The sequence below is a fragment of the Camponotus floridanus genome, unplaced genomic scaffold (assembly GCF_003227725.1).
Source record: "Camponotus floridanus strain SB8 unplaced genomic scaffold, Cflo_v7.5 scaffold34, whole genome shotgun sequence".
Taxonomy (NCBI): Eukaryota; Metazoa; Arthropoda; class Insecta; order Hymenoptera; family Formicidae; genus Camponotus; species Camponotus floridanus.
Genome location: NW_020229481.1, coordinates 1445873 through 1460451, shown reverse-complemented (window position 1 = coordinate 1460451; position 14579 = coordinate 1445873). Strand labels below are relative to the sequence as shown.

General features: G+C 39.2%; 1 protein-coding gene across 10 annotated transcripts in view; it reads left to right on the top strand.

Moving 5' to 3' along the window:
• LOC105256692 (retinoic acid receptor RXR) overlaps positions 1 to 14579 on the top strand; it is a 110254-nt gene that overhangs the window by 26689 nt on the left and 68986 nt on the right. For 3 of the 10 annotated variants that reach the window (XM_011266841.3, XM_011266842.3, XM_011266830.2), the window contains exon 1: positions 9370 to 9526. The exons of 1 other annotated variant lie outside the window; for it this stretch is intronic. The gene's annotated coding sequence lies outside the window, so the exon portion shown is untranslated. 6 more of the 10 variants (XM_011266831.2, XM_011266834.2, XM_011266837.3 and 3 more) reach the window with 6 other exon arrangements.

Here is a 14579-nt window from a genome sequence, read left to right as displayed (position 1 = left end):
GATTGATTTCTTACCAATTAATAACACACTTCACTCTATGGTAAATCTTATTCTTACCGCATATTTTTTTGTTGCCACCATCAACTCAGAGTTTCGCGGTGAGTACTCAAGAGCCTTAATTATAAGGCGATAATTAACAAAATCATATCTTACTCATTTTTTTAATTACAAATGCTTGTCCATTTCTCTCTCTCCCTCTTTTTCAGAGTTCTGCTTTCAGCACATTAAAGACTCCACTCTGTTCGAATATCCCTTTCGGTTGTTTCTTCTCCGCGAATTCTTTTCTTATTTTCTCTCTTTTTCTTACTCGAAGTTGCTCATTAGGATTCAGAAAACGATTAGCTCTTCTCCCCCTTTTCCTCCCCCTAAAAAATCGCGAGCTTTCACCGGCGAACAATGATGCGGCTGATTGGCGAACCGCTTTAGAATTAGAGGCTGAATTTTGCATTGTACCGGGCGAGACCAGACGAAACAGCTGCTTCGTCCGTGCCTCTCTTCCGTCTCCGTCGTCCAGACTTGGTTTTGTCTCTCTTTCTCTCTCACTTTTTCTTTTCTTTTTTCTTTTCGAAGGCCTTCGTCGCCATCGTCCTCTTCGTCGCCTCGAGTAACATTTCGGTAGTTTCGCGATTCAGGCTGCTTTTGTGTGTCGGATCTAACATGGTCGGCGGTCGATGAGATGTACGATAAATGCAAGAAGTTGAAATTTACGGAATAAAAAAGTCGAACGATCCGATGACCCGAAGATCTGTCGGTCGATCCTCTCGCGACGCGCTATCAGTAACATCTGTCGCGGTTCATTACGCGATATCACGGTGACCTTCGCTGAGAATCATGTCGCTCTTTCCACAGAATTATCGTATCATTTTTCAATCTTCTGTCATCTGAAAACTCAATTTAATGGTTGTATTTTAAATTTTAAAATGTGAGAAAGAAAATTACCACGCGATAACACCAGCGCGCCTCATCCTCGGCGGTACGCCATCTCTTTTATAGCCAACTTCCAGGAACGCATCGGAGCGTGAAAACTCGTTTATGCATCTTGTAGCGAGACGCGCGATACTCAATACGTATCATAATGCACCAGCTATCTGGTGACGCCGGAAGAAACGTTCCCGCTCGTCACGAACTCAGCGACGATCCAGCGGAACGATCTGACATACAATATCTGCGTGATTCATTGTTCGGTTAGCGTGATAAAGCGTTCGCGCGCGCCTCCTTTTGGCTTTTCGGAGATTCGAAGGAGAGTTGCATACCGGATGCATCTAGATCGTTGCACAGGATCCGAATTTCGGAATGGGATTTCGCTTTTGTTGGCGCGCGCGCGCGCGTACGCTCTCTGGGCCGTCCACTTCGTTCTCCTAGGGTCGCATAGAATCGACGACTGACGAAAACCAGTTCTAACGAAGAATGTAAACGGAATATCGGCGAGTCCAGTTAACCTTTCCTCGTCCTACTACTGCGCTTGCAAAAAAACCGGCAGCGCCTGGCATGCAATATATGCACTTCGCGATCCGCGCATCAATCGCGACACGCGTGATACTCTCAAAAACCAGACGTGCCGAATCCAGATTATATATATATATATATATATATATATATATATATATATATATACATAGATTTAGGGGGAGATTTTTTAGCTTTTATTGCATGAAATTGTATCGAAAGATAGAGAGAATTGCGGAATTGTATTATCTATTTTCTCCAAAATCTATAAAAGTTTTGAAATTAAAAAAAAAAAATTTTCTCTATGCATTTTGTTCCCTTTAAAATTATTACAGGATTCTTGGAAAAATTTAGGATTCTTAAGAATCTCTTTTGTACCTTGAAAAATCAGTAAATTTTCGTGGAATTTCATTGAAAGTTAGGGAATTGTTTAAAAAATTCTCCTCTTTTAATTTTGTCTTATATTATAAGCAGTTGGCAAACTGAATAAATTTATATGTCTAAAATATATTATAAATATATATTATAAATATATATATATATATATATATATATATATATATATATTTATCTCTGTTTACATTCAATATCTTGATAAAATTTTGAATGTAACATTCTTATTATACATTATGTTATATTTTTCATTATAATTTTTAATTTTAAAAAGTGAAAATATATAAACATATTTAATTAAAAAAATAAAAATATATAAATTAAAAAAAATAAAAATAAACTGGAAAATGTTTATTATTTTAAAAAAGTCATTCAGTTTTTTCATTTTGCAAATCTAACATTCAAAACTTAAATGTATTTTTTCGCATGAGTGAAAAAGCATGAGCAAATTCATACAATAAAAAGAAACTTATATCAGAAGATTGAGCGAAAAATATTCTCGAGAGAGTATTTTCTTTACCTGAAATTTTGAACAAAAATACCTGTAAGATCAGAAAACAGGAAATCTTAACAATGAGAATAGACCTTCTATGTCTCAATTGTAATCCCGCAAAATCTTTTCTTCGAAAAAATGGTTAAAATCGAACTCGAAGATTTAGAAATTTAACTAGCAAAATATCAATCTTTTTTTAAAAAAAGAACAATTTAAATAGCTCAACTTAAAAATAATTAAAAATGGCGATGATAAATTAAAGCTCAGTTTGACCTTCGCTGAGCGTCAATATTTCTCCTTGCGATAACGAGCGTGCGTAACGCGCAGATAAGGGGCCTCTTTTAGTAGAGAGGAGAGGGATTCTCCGAGTGACCTCGGCGCGAAGACGGCGACCCAGAATTTCGCAAAAACAAGGTCGACGCACGCGGAACAACAACTGCCCTGCTGTATGTATACACGCGTTAAATTGTATAATCTCGCGCGTGTGTACGACATACAAGAGCGCGCCTTTATAAAGTCATACGTCGTCGGCATCGGAGGCATCCGAGCAGCCTTCGATGTTCCTCGCGAACACGTAATAAAGTTTAAAGCTGGAAAGACGGCTCTTTCGCGCAACATGCACCGGAGAGTGCAGAGGCTCAGCGGCGAGTAGGTGGCTAACCTTGACAACCCTCACAGAGAGCGAGTTGTACCTACACGCGCGTGCACCAACCGATGATGCGATGATGGTCGTGGTGGTAGTGATGGTGGTGGTGGTGGTGGTGGTGATGGTGGCGGCGGCTGAATGCCGGGGTGTGCGTTTCCTTGCGTGATGGCCGTAGAGTAGATGTGTCGTGATGTGGTTGGTCGACTGGTTTGCCGGCATATGGGCCAAAGGCACACTGCCATCGACCATGCAAAAACCGACGGAACTTCCTCAACCCTCCACGGTGTCCTAACGTGCCTTCAAAGTATCACAACACACATACACACACGCTTATTCTTTGTACGCTAAGAGCATATCTCAGAAAATCTATGCATAATGAATATTATTACTTGATTGTAAGAAGCTACTTACCTTAGAGAGGTTAGTATCTCCTGATGGCAATAATAAATCGACTTTTGCAAAAATATCAAATATACAGGATGTCCTAGACCACCCGTACACCCCTTTTCTTTTAAAAACTAAGCATTTTAGAGAAAAACGTTTTCGACAAAAATTGTATGGTTTTGAGGGGAACATAAGATGGTGTCATTGGTTTGACCTTGGATGGTATCGTTAAGGTCAAGTCAAGGACACCTTTAATTTCTTAAATGGAACCACCTATTTTTTATTGCATATTCTTATAGCTTATGTCGAGAGCTTTCCAAAACACTTTAATAAAGTATTTTTTCATTGAGTACTTTTCGATTTATGAGGCTTAAAATCATTTCTTAATTTTACATAAACTATAAAATATCTAGTAAAATATTTATGTTTCGATTATCTTACCTTAATACTTTTATGTACAAAATAATGAGAGGAATCAATTGGTGTAAAGAAAATACACAGTTGTTTTTAAGAAAAAACATGTAATTGTTAATTGTAAATTACATATTTTTTCTTCGGAACAATTATGTGTTTTTTTTACACCAATTGATTCCTCTCATTATTTTGTACAATGCTTTTTGAAATAAAAGGGGTGTCTAGGACACCCTGTATAATATCGATTAGCGCAAAATTTTTTTTATAATCGCGTATTTTGATATTTATTTAGACGATTTTATTTCTTTTGCCTTCAAATTTTCAATTAGCGAATTCTTTCCACTTTATCCCATTTTAAAGTTTATCGCAGATTATCTTGATTTCCTGCGTATTTATTGGTTGAAATATTTTTTATGCAAATATACGTAGATAGCTGGTCGGCTGGTGTGCAAATACAGGTTCCTGTCGAGCAGGTTGCAGTGGCGAAGCTTACTTAAAATCGAGCTCGCGAAGATTAAATGGGGAGCGCGTCTAGAATGTTACCATGTTGCGAATCTATCGATGGTATCGAAACAGGTGCGACGCAGGTTGCTCGCCGTGATGCGGGATCCATCTGCGGCTCAGTCTTCCTTCCCGTTTCCTTTTTTCGCGAAACATTTTTTTTCGCATACGAAAATACGAGACGGAAGTAATATGAACGAGTTCGTTATCGATGTTCTTGTAAACACTTCCGGACACATTGGGATTACAAGAAAAACTAAGGCTCGAAAAATATACGTACAAGGATACACATTCTTCCGAATTGTTAGAAAATTCATTTATTTTAGGAAGAAAGAAAATATAATTATAGAATACATATCTTACGTCAGACGATTTTCAAGAAACATGAATTTTGCGATCTCTTGTAAAAATAACGCAACGAAATTTACATGTTAAAGAATATTTGTTCGTTATCTTTTCTTGCGAAAACAAGTGTTTTTTTTTTTGTTAAAGCATTATTTATGCCGAGTCTGGTTACGCTGGCTAGTATGTATGGCCATATTTCTAGAACAGCAATGTATGCACGCGCACATGTGTGTCATATATTAAAGAAGAAATGGTTATTTATAAATTTCTCCTTTAGAATGATGAGTGGGAGTATCTAACAATAAGAAATAAATATATACGACAGGAGAAGATTATTACGTGTTCGATTCGATATAGATTTATTTCCCCGGCAAGATTTAGCAAAAAATCCCATTACATGAAATGGCACAATTATTCCAAATCATTCGAGTCAGTTCACATAAAATATGCCATACCGACGTCTCGGTCGAACCCGCATCCTACGTCAGAATATAATCCACTAATGGAATAGCATTTCGCAACTGGCCGACGCAATGATCTTGAAACTTTTTTTTATCCGCAACCGTAATTTTCACGTCACGTCCGATGTACGAATGGTAGCCCCTATACATTTATCGCTCATAACGAGTTACACGTTGCATATCTAAATACCATGCACAAGTGGTGAACGGTATTCGAACACGTTTATGATTAGTGCTACGCATTAGCTTACAAATTAATATAATACTAATTAATTTAATTTAATTTAAGAGATTTAGTTATTACAATTAGTTTAAAAATTAAAATTCGCAGGGAGATTTGTCAAATCAAGTTTACCCCAGCAATAAAAATATGAGGATTTAGAAAAATTTTTTTCTAAAGAATATTAGAAATTGATCTTTATAACATTTTACATATATTTTTTAGATTTTTAATCAGCCAGTGTAGGCACCGAAGTGTCCCCCTCCGACTTTGATGAACTTTTAATATATTGTTTTCTAGACAAAAATAAGAGACTGGCAGGTCCAATATGGACATGTATTTTTTTTATACGTGCCCATACGTGTCTAGGAGGTAAAACACTCCTTTGAAAAAGATCAGTTTTTTTTTTTCGAGATTAATATTTCAGAAACTATAAGAGATAGAAAAAAATTTTCAAATTAAAAGTTAAATGGCTTCAAGAGTACTTTACAACAATAACAAAAAAATTTTGAAAAATTATTTTTTGAAAAATTACAAAAATAAAAAATTTTTTTTGTTATTATTGTAAAGTACTCTTGAAGCCATTTAACTTCTAATTTGAAAATTTTTTTCTATCTCTTATAGTTTCTGAAATATTCATCTCGAAAGAAAAAAAACTGATTTTTTTCAAAGGGGTGTTTTACTTCCTAGACATGCGTATGGGCACATATAAAAAAAACGTGTTCCTTATTTTTGTCTAGAAAACAACATATTAAAAGCTCATCGGAGGAGGACACTTTCGTGCCTACACTTTAGTGTTTTTAAATCTTGAATATTTAGATTTTCCTGTACAATAAGGAATTTTTGAGATGAACTTAATTTCGTTAGAAAAAATTGAAAAATGACAAATTAATTCCATTTTAAAGTTAGATATTTTAATTAGATATATTTAATTTTGCTGAAAATTTTTGTATTGATTAAAAACCAGAAAAATATTCAGATGATTAAATATAAATTACCAGAAAAATTAAATATTAATTTTTTAAATTCTAATTAAAATTCAGTATCTCAAAAATATTCTGTAAAATAAAATTAGATCGAATCTTTTTATGTCATACAATTACATGAAGAATAGTATATCACAAAATCCGTGAAAACTATGCATTTTTGGACGCATTTTTGCGCAGAGGCTCGTGTTGAACAAAAAATGAAATATTCAAAATTTAAAAATATTGACGAAAAATTAATTTCTAATATTTTTTAAAAATTTCCTAAAAATCATCCATTTTTTATGGCGTTATAATACACTTAACCAGTTCACTGGTACACTCGAAATCAAAGTTTTGTGCCAAAACTGGTGAGAGCAAATAAATTCGTATTTTACATAAAATTTTATCTATAAGGAATTTTTTACGTTCTTGGTGACAAATCAAAGGTCGAAATTTCAAAATTTAAAATGGCGAATCCAATATGGCGGACTAATTTTATTTCATTATGGAAAAGGTCAAATTCAATATATTCACGTTTTTCGAGTCTCTTATGATGATGAATCTATAGACAAAATTGCAAAATTTAAATTGGCAGATTCAATATGGCGGTTTCTAGTGATTAACTTTGATATTCTGTTATGGAAATATATTACACTCGATATGTTTTTTGGTCGCAGATAACGGATTAGTTCAAGACATTCAAATTTGAACATATCGAATTTGAATCTTCTCTAATGGAATAACAAATATAATAATAGAATAACAAAATTAATTCACTACACTAAATTCTAAATTTTGAATTTTAAAATTTCGATCCCGCCGATTTGTCATCAGCGACCTAAAAAATATCTATGAAGTTTCATGCAAATCCGTTGAAAATTGGCAAAGTTATTCATAGTGGACATTATATATTCATATATAGGCCATTACTAGTTGTGGCACTTTTTTTTGGCCATATATGGGCCATTACCAGTGAACTGGTTAATGTAATGATGAGATTCGTCGATCAAAATGTACAAGAGTTCATCGTATCCACGATGTTTACCCAATATCAATCGGTCTTCTCATATACAAACCATCTCGATTATTTATTGATTGTCCAGCTTTATTCACAATTATATCTAAAGTTATATCTAAAGTTGTTTGTAAACATTATCACGTCCGCTCCCCGATATAATTTGATAGATCTTGTCAGCGATAATCCAATTGGACAATCACCAAACTTATAATTCGCGACATTTCTAATCACATTTTTGCGGGGTTGCGCGTTGCCTATATCGCCGATTGCTTGTATTGTCGAGAGAGAAAAAAACAGTCCTCCCCTCCTCTCCGCTCCGATCGAATCGAACATTCTTCCACATATACACACGCGTGCCCGTACACACGTGATACGTACATACGCTTGCGCGTACGCCCTTCTTCGCCCGCGCGTTCCTTCAGGTTATCCATGTTCTCTGTTCGTTCTCCAGCAGCACAAATTTCGTTCACACCTGGTAGAATCTCCCATGTGAGAAAGAGAGAGAGAGAGTGAGTGAGTGAGTGAAAGAGAGAGAGAGAGAGAGAGAGAGAGAGAGAGAGAGAGAGAGAGAGAGAGAGAGTGAGAGAGAGAGTGAGTGAGAGAGAGAGAGAGAGTGAGAGTGAGAGGAGACGTTCTCGGAGCGCACGCTCGACATTGCACAGCACGCTGTGTGTAAGGCTCCCGCGCCCGTTTCTTCCCCTTCCCTTTCGCCTATCATTTTCCCTACCACCTTCGTTGAACGCTTCCACCACTCCGGACCCACGACGTGTCGGCTCCGAGACGTTCGGGAGGAAGAGGGAGATGGTGGTGGGAGGAGAAGGTACACGATCGAGAGAGGGGAAGCGGTCGACTCTCCTGTTTCGGCCGTGCACTAGAACTTGACTCCTAAGCTCTCTACAGTGGCGGCGCAAGCTTTATCGGCGACTTCTTTCCGCTCGCTGCCTCGTTCGTCCCTCTCTCTTTCTCTTTCGTTCTTTTTCTCTCTTCCTTGCGCACATTGTTCAGTAATCTTTCTCTTGTTATTTCGCTCTGCCTCTCATCTTTTTCCTCATCTATCGGTGTGGCACAACGAGACTCGCTTGGCAAAACCTCGAGCAGTTAGATTGTGTTTCCATCATCATCATTGCCGTCGTCGTCGTCATTATGGTACACGTTTTCATCGACTCGCGACAATCGATAATAATTCTGCTCATCAAATTTAATCGCGAATTCTGGAAAGGGAGCAGGATTCTGATAGATTTCGCTGGATTTCGCCGCAACTTTTTTTTTTTATCACTCGAGATCTTTGCGCAGAATCGTGTATATCAATTCCTTCTGTCGTTGTGGTCTCACACCTAGTAAATTACATACACGTATAATATGTAAAAGGAACTCGAATATATTTTGCCTCCAATGTCGATGCTTTCAAAATTGTTTTGAGGAATTAGCGGAAAGAGTTAGAAAATAGTTTATTTTACATAATATAGAACTTATTCTTCGTACATGATTCTGCGAAATTCTCGCGTGCATTTCTACCTCAAATTGGACTTTCGATCATTAAGATTTTCATTATTGTTCCATTAAATTGCTCGTAAAAAAAGTAAAGGCGCGTCTTTGCCCTTCCCTCCTCTCCGCTGTCCTCTCTCCATCCTCTAACCAGAATTTCGTTCAATCGCGTCTCGCGCCGTTCGAAATCAGCTTCCGCGATAATCGAACCACGATATTCTCTCGACATTATAATTATCGATAAAAATCCCGCAGCTGCCGAGACTGCCCGAGAGATGACCGACCGCTCCCCCTCTCTCTCTCTCTCCTTCTCTCTTTCTGTTTCTTTTCCTCGTTCTCTCGTCAAGCGCAACAAAAGTGCAAGTGGAAACGGAGCGTTAGCCGCCGGGCGGGACTTTGTTGCACTCTTTCCACCCTTTTCGCTCCCCTCCCCGTCCGCTCTTTCGCTCGCCGACTCCTCCTCGCCATCCCCCCCCTCGTCGTCGTCGTCGTCTCTTTCCTCGCGCGTGTCCCTTCTACTCCCCCTGACCGTCCACCGCCCCGTCCTCCCTCTCCCCCTTCCCCTCCTCTTCGCGCTCCGAGACTGCACGCTCACATGCAACGAGAGCCAGACCGGCCGGCTGGCATTCAGTCGCCTTTAGCGCCGTGCATCTCCGAGTCAGTCAGTCAGTCAGTCATTGAGTCAGTCAGTCGGTGAATCGGGTCGCTCGGGTACGCGCGAGAGATATCGCCGCTCGCTCTCTCCGTATACCGTGTGTAACTTACACTTTACTCTCGCCTCTCCTTTCTCTCTCTCTTTCTCTTCCCTCTTTCTCCCTCCCTCTTTCTATCTCAACCTTCCGTTCCCTTCTTTTACTCCGCTGTTGCGTTTCTTTCTCTCTTTTCCTCTTTTTTTTTTCGCTCGCAAGACTTCGCTCGCGCTGGTGACCGGGTCGCGCGTCACGGATTCTTCGCATCTCCCTTCCCCTTTCTCTCCGCGAGAGTATATGATCCAAATTGTCTTGCTTTACTTTTCACGTTTCGCGCGGTGAGAAGGCGAGGGAAGGATTGTCGGCGAGACAGGGCTCGCCGGGGCTTCAGGTGTTACTGGCACGAGATTAGAAAGAGATAAAAGTTTATGCGTGTGCTTGTTACGAAAGGCAATGGCAAACCACGGAAAAGAATCTTGCGAAGAACACTCTCTCGAATGTAGCCATTCGGAATCGGCATTAAACTGTAGGTCCCACATATGTGTGATAATCCGATGCGTAACACAGGTATATGAAAAAGGGAGATCGTCACGTTCGAAATCGAACGAAAAGGACCGAGAGGAAGAGTTATGTGTATAATAATGTCGAAGAAGCGCAACGATTGTGAAAGCCGACGTCCGCGCGGAGCCTAGCCTCCGTGGGGTGGGCACGCGTTCGCTCTCGAAATTCGAGAAGGCCGCCGCTCTCTCGGTGCAGTGAACGCGGATTTGTTGTTGCCTGCGTGCCACGAGCTCGGTGGACTCCGTGCTGGCTCCTCGCGCTGCCAAATCTCTCGCGCGCTGGCTGCGAACGAACGTTCGCTCTCGGACGTTGCACGTTTCGTGTTGCTTATTTTCGTCGCTGACGACGCGTCGCGTATGCAAGGCGAAGGCTCCGTCAAGTTGGTTAACCCTTTTGTTATCGCGTGCCAAAAAACTTGGCGGCGATACACGGCACGAGTAACTCTCGAATTTTGAAACTAGGCGGTTATATCTTTTCGGAATACGCGCGCTCCTTTCTTCTCTCGCAAATTTTTCTAATTAATATGCATTCTTATTAATTTTTAGATTCGCGTAGAAATTTTTTTGCGCGCTATTTTTACATATTAATTTGTTATTACGTATTTGTAGTTTTAGGAAAATCGGATTACAATTATTCTTCTTTCTCTTATCTTGCTAGAAAAATTCCATCGTACTTTACATTTTTTTATATTTCCTGTCACAATATATATTTTCAAACTCATCTTCTTAATTTTGCCAAATTTCAAATTAACAAACAATCGCTTTCAACGAACGCAATTTGAAGTTTTTTAAAAACTCGCGGTCCAACCGTCCAAGGTCACATGTGGCAGAGACAGAAATTGAGCAATATATATCGTCGATTTGACGTATCCTCGTCGGGAGGCGCGCCATCACTTTTCATTCCTTAAATCAAGCTCTCGCCGCATTCTCTCGAGCCCGCGAAAGCTCGAAAATATATAATAAATCCCGTTTAAAGGGCCTCGTTCGTACGATTATCGGTGACACGAGGCGGTGTCTCCGGCGGCGATCGATAACGCGCCAAGTGGCCACAGTGTGCCAATGGGTTTTCCCTCACGCGATCGCCTGGTCTCGCATGTTTACGCGCCAGCGATCGCAGCAGCCGAGAGCGCATCCCGCGGTCGCGGCCGCGGCCGCGTCGTCCTTCGGGAGCATTTTCGCGACCTTCACACGAAGGCTGCGTTCCGGCGACGACGGCGGCGGTGGCGGCGGCGGCGAACCGCCCGATACCCCTCACGACGGCGTCGCGAGAGAGAGAGATCGATAAACGGCGGCTCCAGCTGTTGTACGGCGGCCTTGCCTGGGTCGACGGGCTGCGAGAGTCGCCCCGGCTTTTAACCGGAGAGATGGCGAACTCTCTCACCAGCGATCTCGCAGGCACGTCGACCACGCGGAAGTAATCTCTCGAAATAATCCCGCGAGACTAAATTTAACAGCGGAACGGGTGAGAATAGCGGCGACCCGGGAAACGCAAGCTGAGGGGACGAGAGGGAGGGGGAGGGGACGGTGGTGCGAGCAGGTCGCTCGCAGGGTGAGAGAATGGCATACGTATCTCGTGATTGTTTCTTAGTGCGTCATAAATATGTGAATTATGTCTCGCTTCTAAAAAGAGATTCGGCGCGCTAGATAAACAGATACGGATTTAGGGTTGCACCGAGATATCAAGGGAATTTAATCTTGATTTCGTCTTGTCTTATCTCGAATTTCGAAGCAAGATCGGAGCGAAATGTTTATTAGTTATCGAGAGAAAGATTGTCAATATTATTCGGGTCTCGTCAAGATTATTGATTTTTAGAAAAAGCTAAAATATACTGTATATTTGTAAATTGGATTCTTATAAAATGTTACAAAAATTACTATACATATATTAGAAACAACTTAGAAACTTGAAAAATTTTATTTAACAAGCGAAAATATAATTATATTAACAAATTTAGAAACAATAAACAATAAACTAACAATATAAAATTTTATATAAAGACAACGAATATATAATTATTTTAAATTATAATATAATTATCTTAAATCATTTAAAGGTTAAATGTTATTTTAAATAATTATTCTCGATATTAGATAAAAATTATTATAAATTATTATAATTAATAAAATCGAGAGACAAGACAATACACAAGGTGAGATTTTTTTCTCTACCAAGTTTTACTCAAGACGAAGACAAGTTTAAGTTTTCTCACGAAGACAAGAGTTAAGTTTTGGAAAATTTTCAATACAACGTCTTGTCTCGAGTCTTGCGCAATCCTAGATGCTATTTGTTCACCGTCAACGGTCGCAGAAACGCGACTCCGTCACGAGCGTCTCGATCATCTTAGCGGGTGTCGTCACGTGCTATACTTGAACCCGTGCAAGCAACCCGATGATTTCTCTCCCGTTGCGGCGTCTGTCACGCGCGGCTCGACACGCACACGTGCTTCGCGAATTTTATTTTACGTACGACGCAGAAATGTTTTCGCGAGTGTGCTTCAACATCGTTCGATCCTCGATAGAGGAGGGGGACTTTTTTTACACGCGTTAAATTTAATTAAACGATCTTAATATTTTGGTGAAATAAAATGCTGTGTCTTTTATGAACGAACATTTAATCTTCTAAAAACTAACAGTGTTTATAAAAAAATAATTTTCTTCAGCGTTTCCCATATGCTTTCTAAAAGTAGTAAAGAGATTGACGCAGTCAATTGGAATTCAACCTGAATAGATAAGAAAGATCAATAGAAACATCACGTTTGCCTGAGAGCTTAAATTAACAAATGTTGAGATAAAATCTCGGCATCGCTCCAAATTTATTAAAGAATGCACGGTGGAGAGATAGTACAATGCTGCTTTACACGTACAATACGGTCCTTCTCGATTATGCAGCTAGTGTCGTCACAAGTGTATGCATGTGTACGTTTCTTGCGTTATACTTGAACCTGCATAACGAGCCATCCCTGATGACTTCTTGCCGCGCTATCGCCTGTCGCACGCGTCTCCCGCGGCTATACATATCGCAATTGTTGAAAATTCAATAAGCTGTCCCGCGCGCGGGCTCTCTTATTGTGGAAAATCAATGGCTCCGAGATGTGACATTCAACGGGCGAGTCGCACACACAATGTTCCGAGGAACCGGCCGCACGAATCGGTGTGCCTTCACGTGCCGCCGTCGTTTGTACATAAGCCTCGTTTTCACATGACGATCGGCGTGACCTCAAATGTCACGACATTTACGTTTATAACGATATGCGATGCTGCATCGTAATCCGTAAAGAGCTCGTGCCTTTTAAACCAGTTGAGATAAAATCGCCAATTAAAAAAAAAATATATATATATACAGGGTGTCCCAAAACTCATAATAAATCTTTCAAAGACAGATTCCTGGGAGCATCTGAAGACGATTTTTCCTCAACGAAAATGTCGAGGCACTAATAATTTTCGAATTATAAGTGATTGAAAATAAGGGGTCTTTCGTAAACTAAGATTTGTAGAAATAAAATATTAACAAAACCACATTCTTTGATTAATTTTAAATAGAGTTTACTTTAGTTGAGTTTTAATTTAAGACTTAATTGCAAAGATGTATGATGACAAAAATCGGGAACATGCAAAAAATGATGGCCTTCATCGACATTTTCGCTGAGGAAAAATCGTCTCCAAATGATCTCAGGAATCTGTTTTTGAAAGATTGATTATGAGTTTTGGGACACCCTGTATATATATTTAATAATTTTGTTATCCTCGTTTCAGGCGGGAATGAATCGTATTCTTTGATAATAGATTCTTCATCGAAAATCTAGGCTTGTTTGACATAATTGATTGCCATCTCGTTTTTTCTTTGAAAAAAGTATCAGAGCCTTTCTTGCTCAAGAAAAATTGAACCCTTGCTATAATTACGTTATCGATCTATTTTCGGAGAAGAAAGAAAAATTGTCTCAACCAATATATATTGACCAGTTGCAAGCATTAAATTGAGAATGTAATCGCAAATTGCATTGTTATGCCCTCAAAGATAAAATTGCCTTTCGATGCTATTCTGTTTGCTTTACGCCGCGAAAATCAAATTCCGATCCCTGGACAATGAATATGGTCTATCCGCGGCAACAGCATTACAATACTGATACTTTTCATGATGATTTGTACATTGACAATCGTTCAATAACACACGTCAAATGGAAATGAGGCATTATTATCGCGAAGCTCGATTTTCCGAGGCTGTGCGCGTGTTTGAAATCCAAATTGCGCTGAAACGAAGATAAAAATTTTTTTTATTTTGAGACTGACTAACTTAACGTTCGACGCTGTAAAAGGTTAAATTTGTTTTAAACGTTCAATGTTTTAAAGGAAAAGTTAAATGACAGAAAAAAATGGTCCATTTTAAATTTATGCTTTATTAATAAAATATTCGCGATGTTTTAAATTTAAATATTATTTCGCATAGTGACTTAGTTTAATAAGAATAAATTCTCTCGTTTTCTATTCGTTCGAAGCAGCGATTCAATCGAGCAAGTCAAAATCTGCATCCCACTGGCGGCGGCACGTGAAAGAGATTG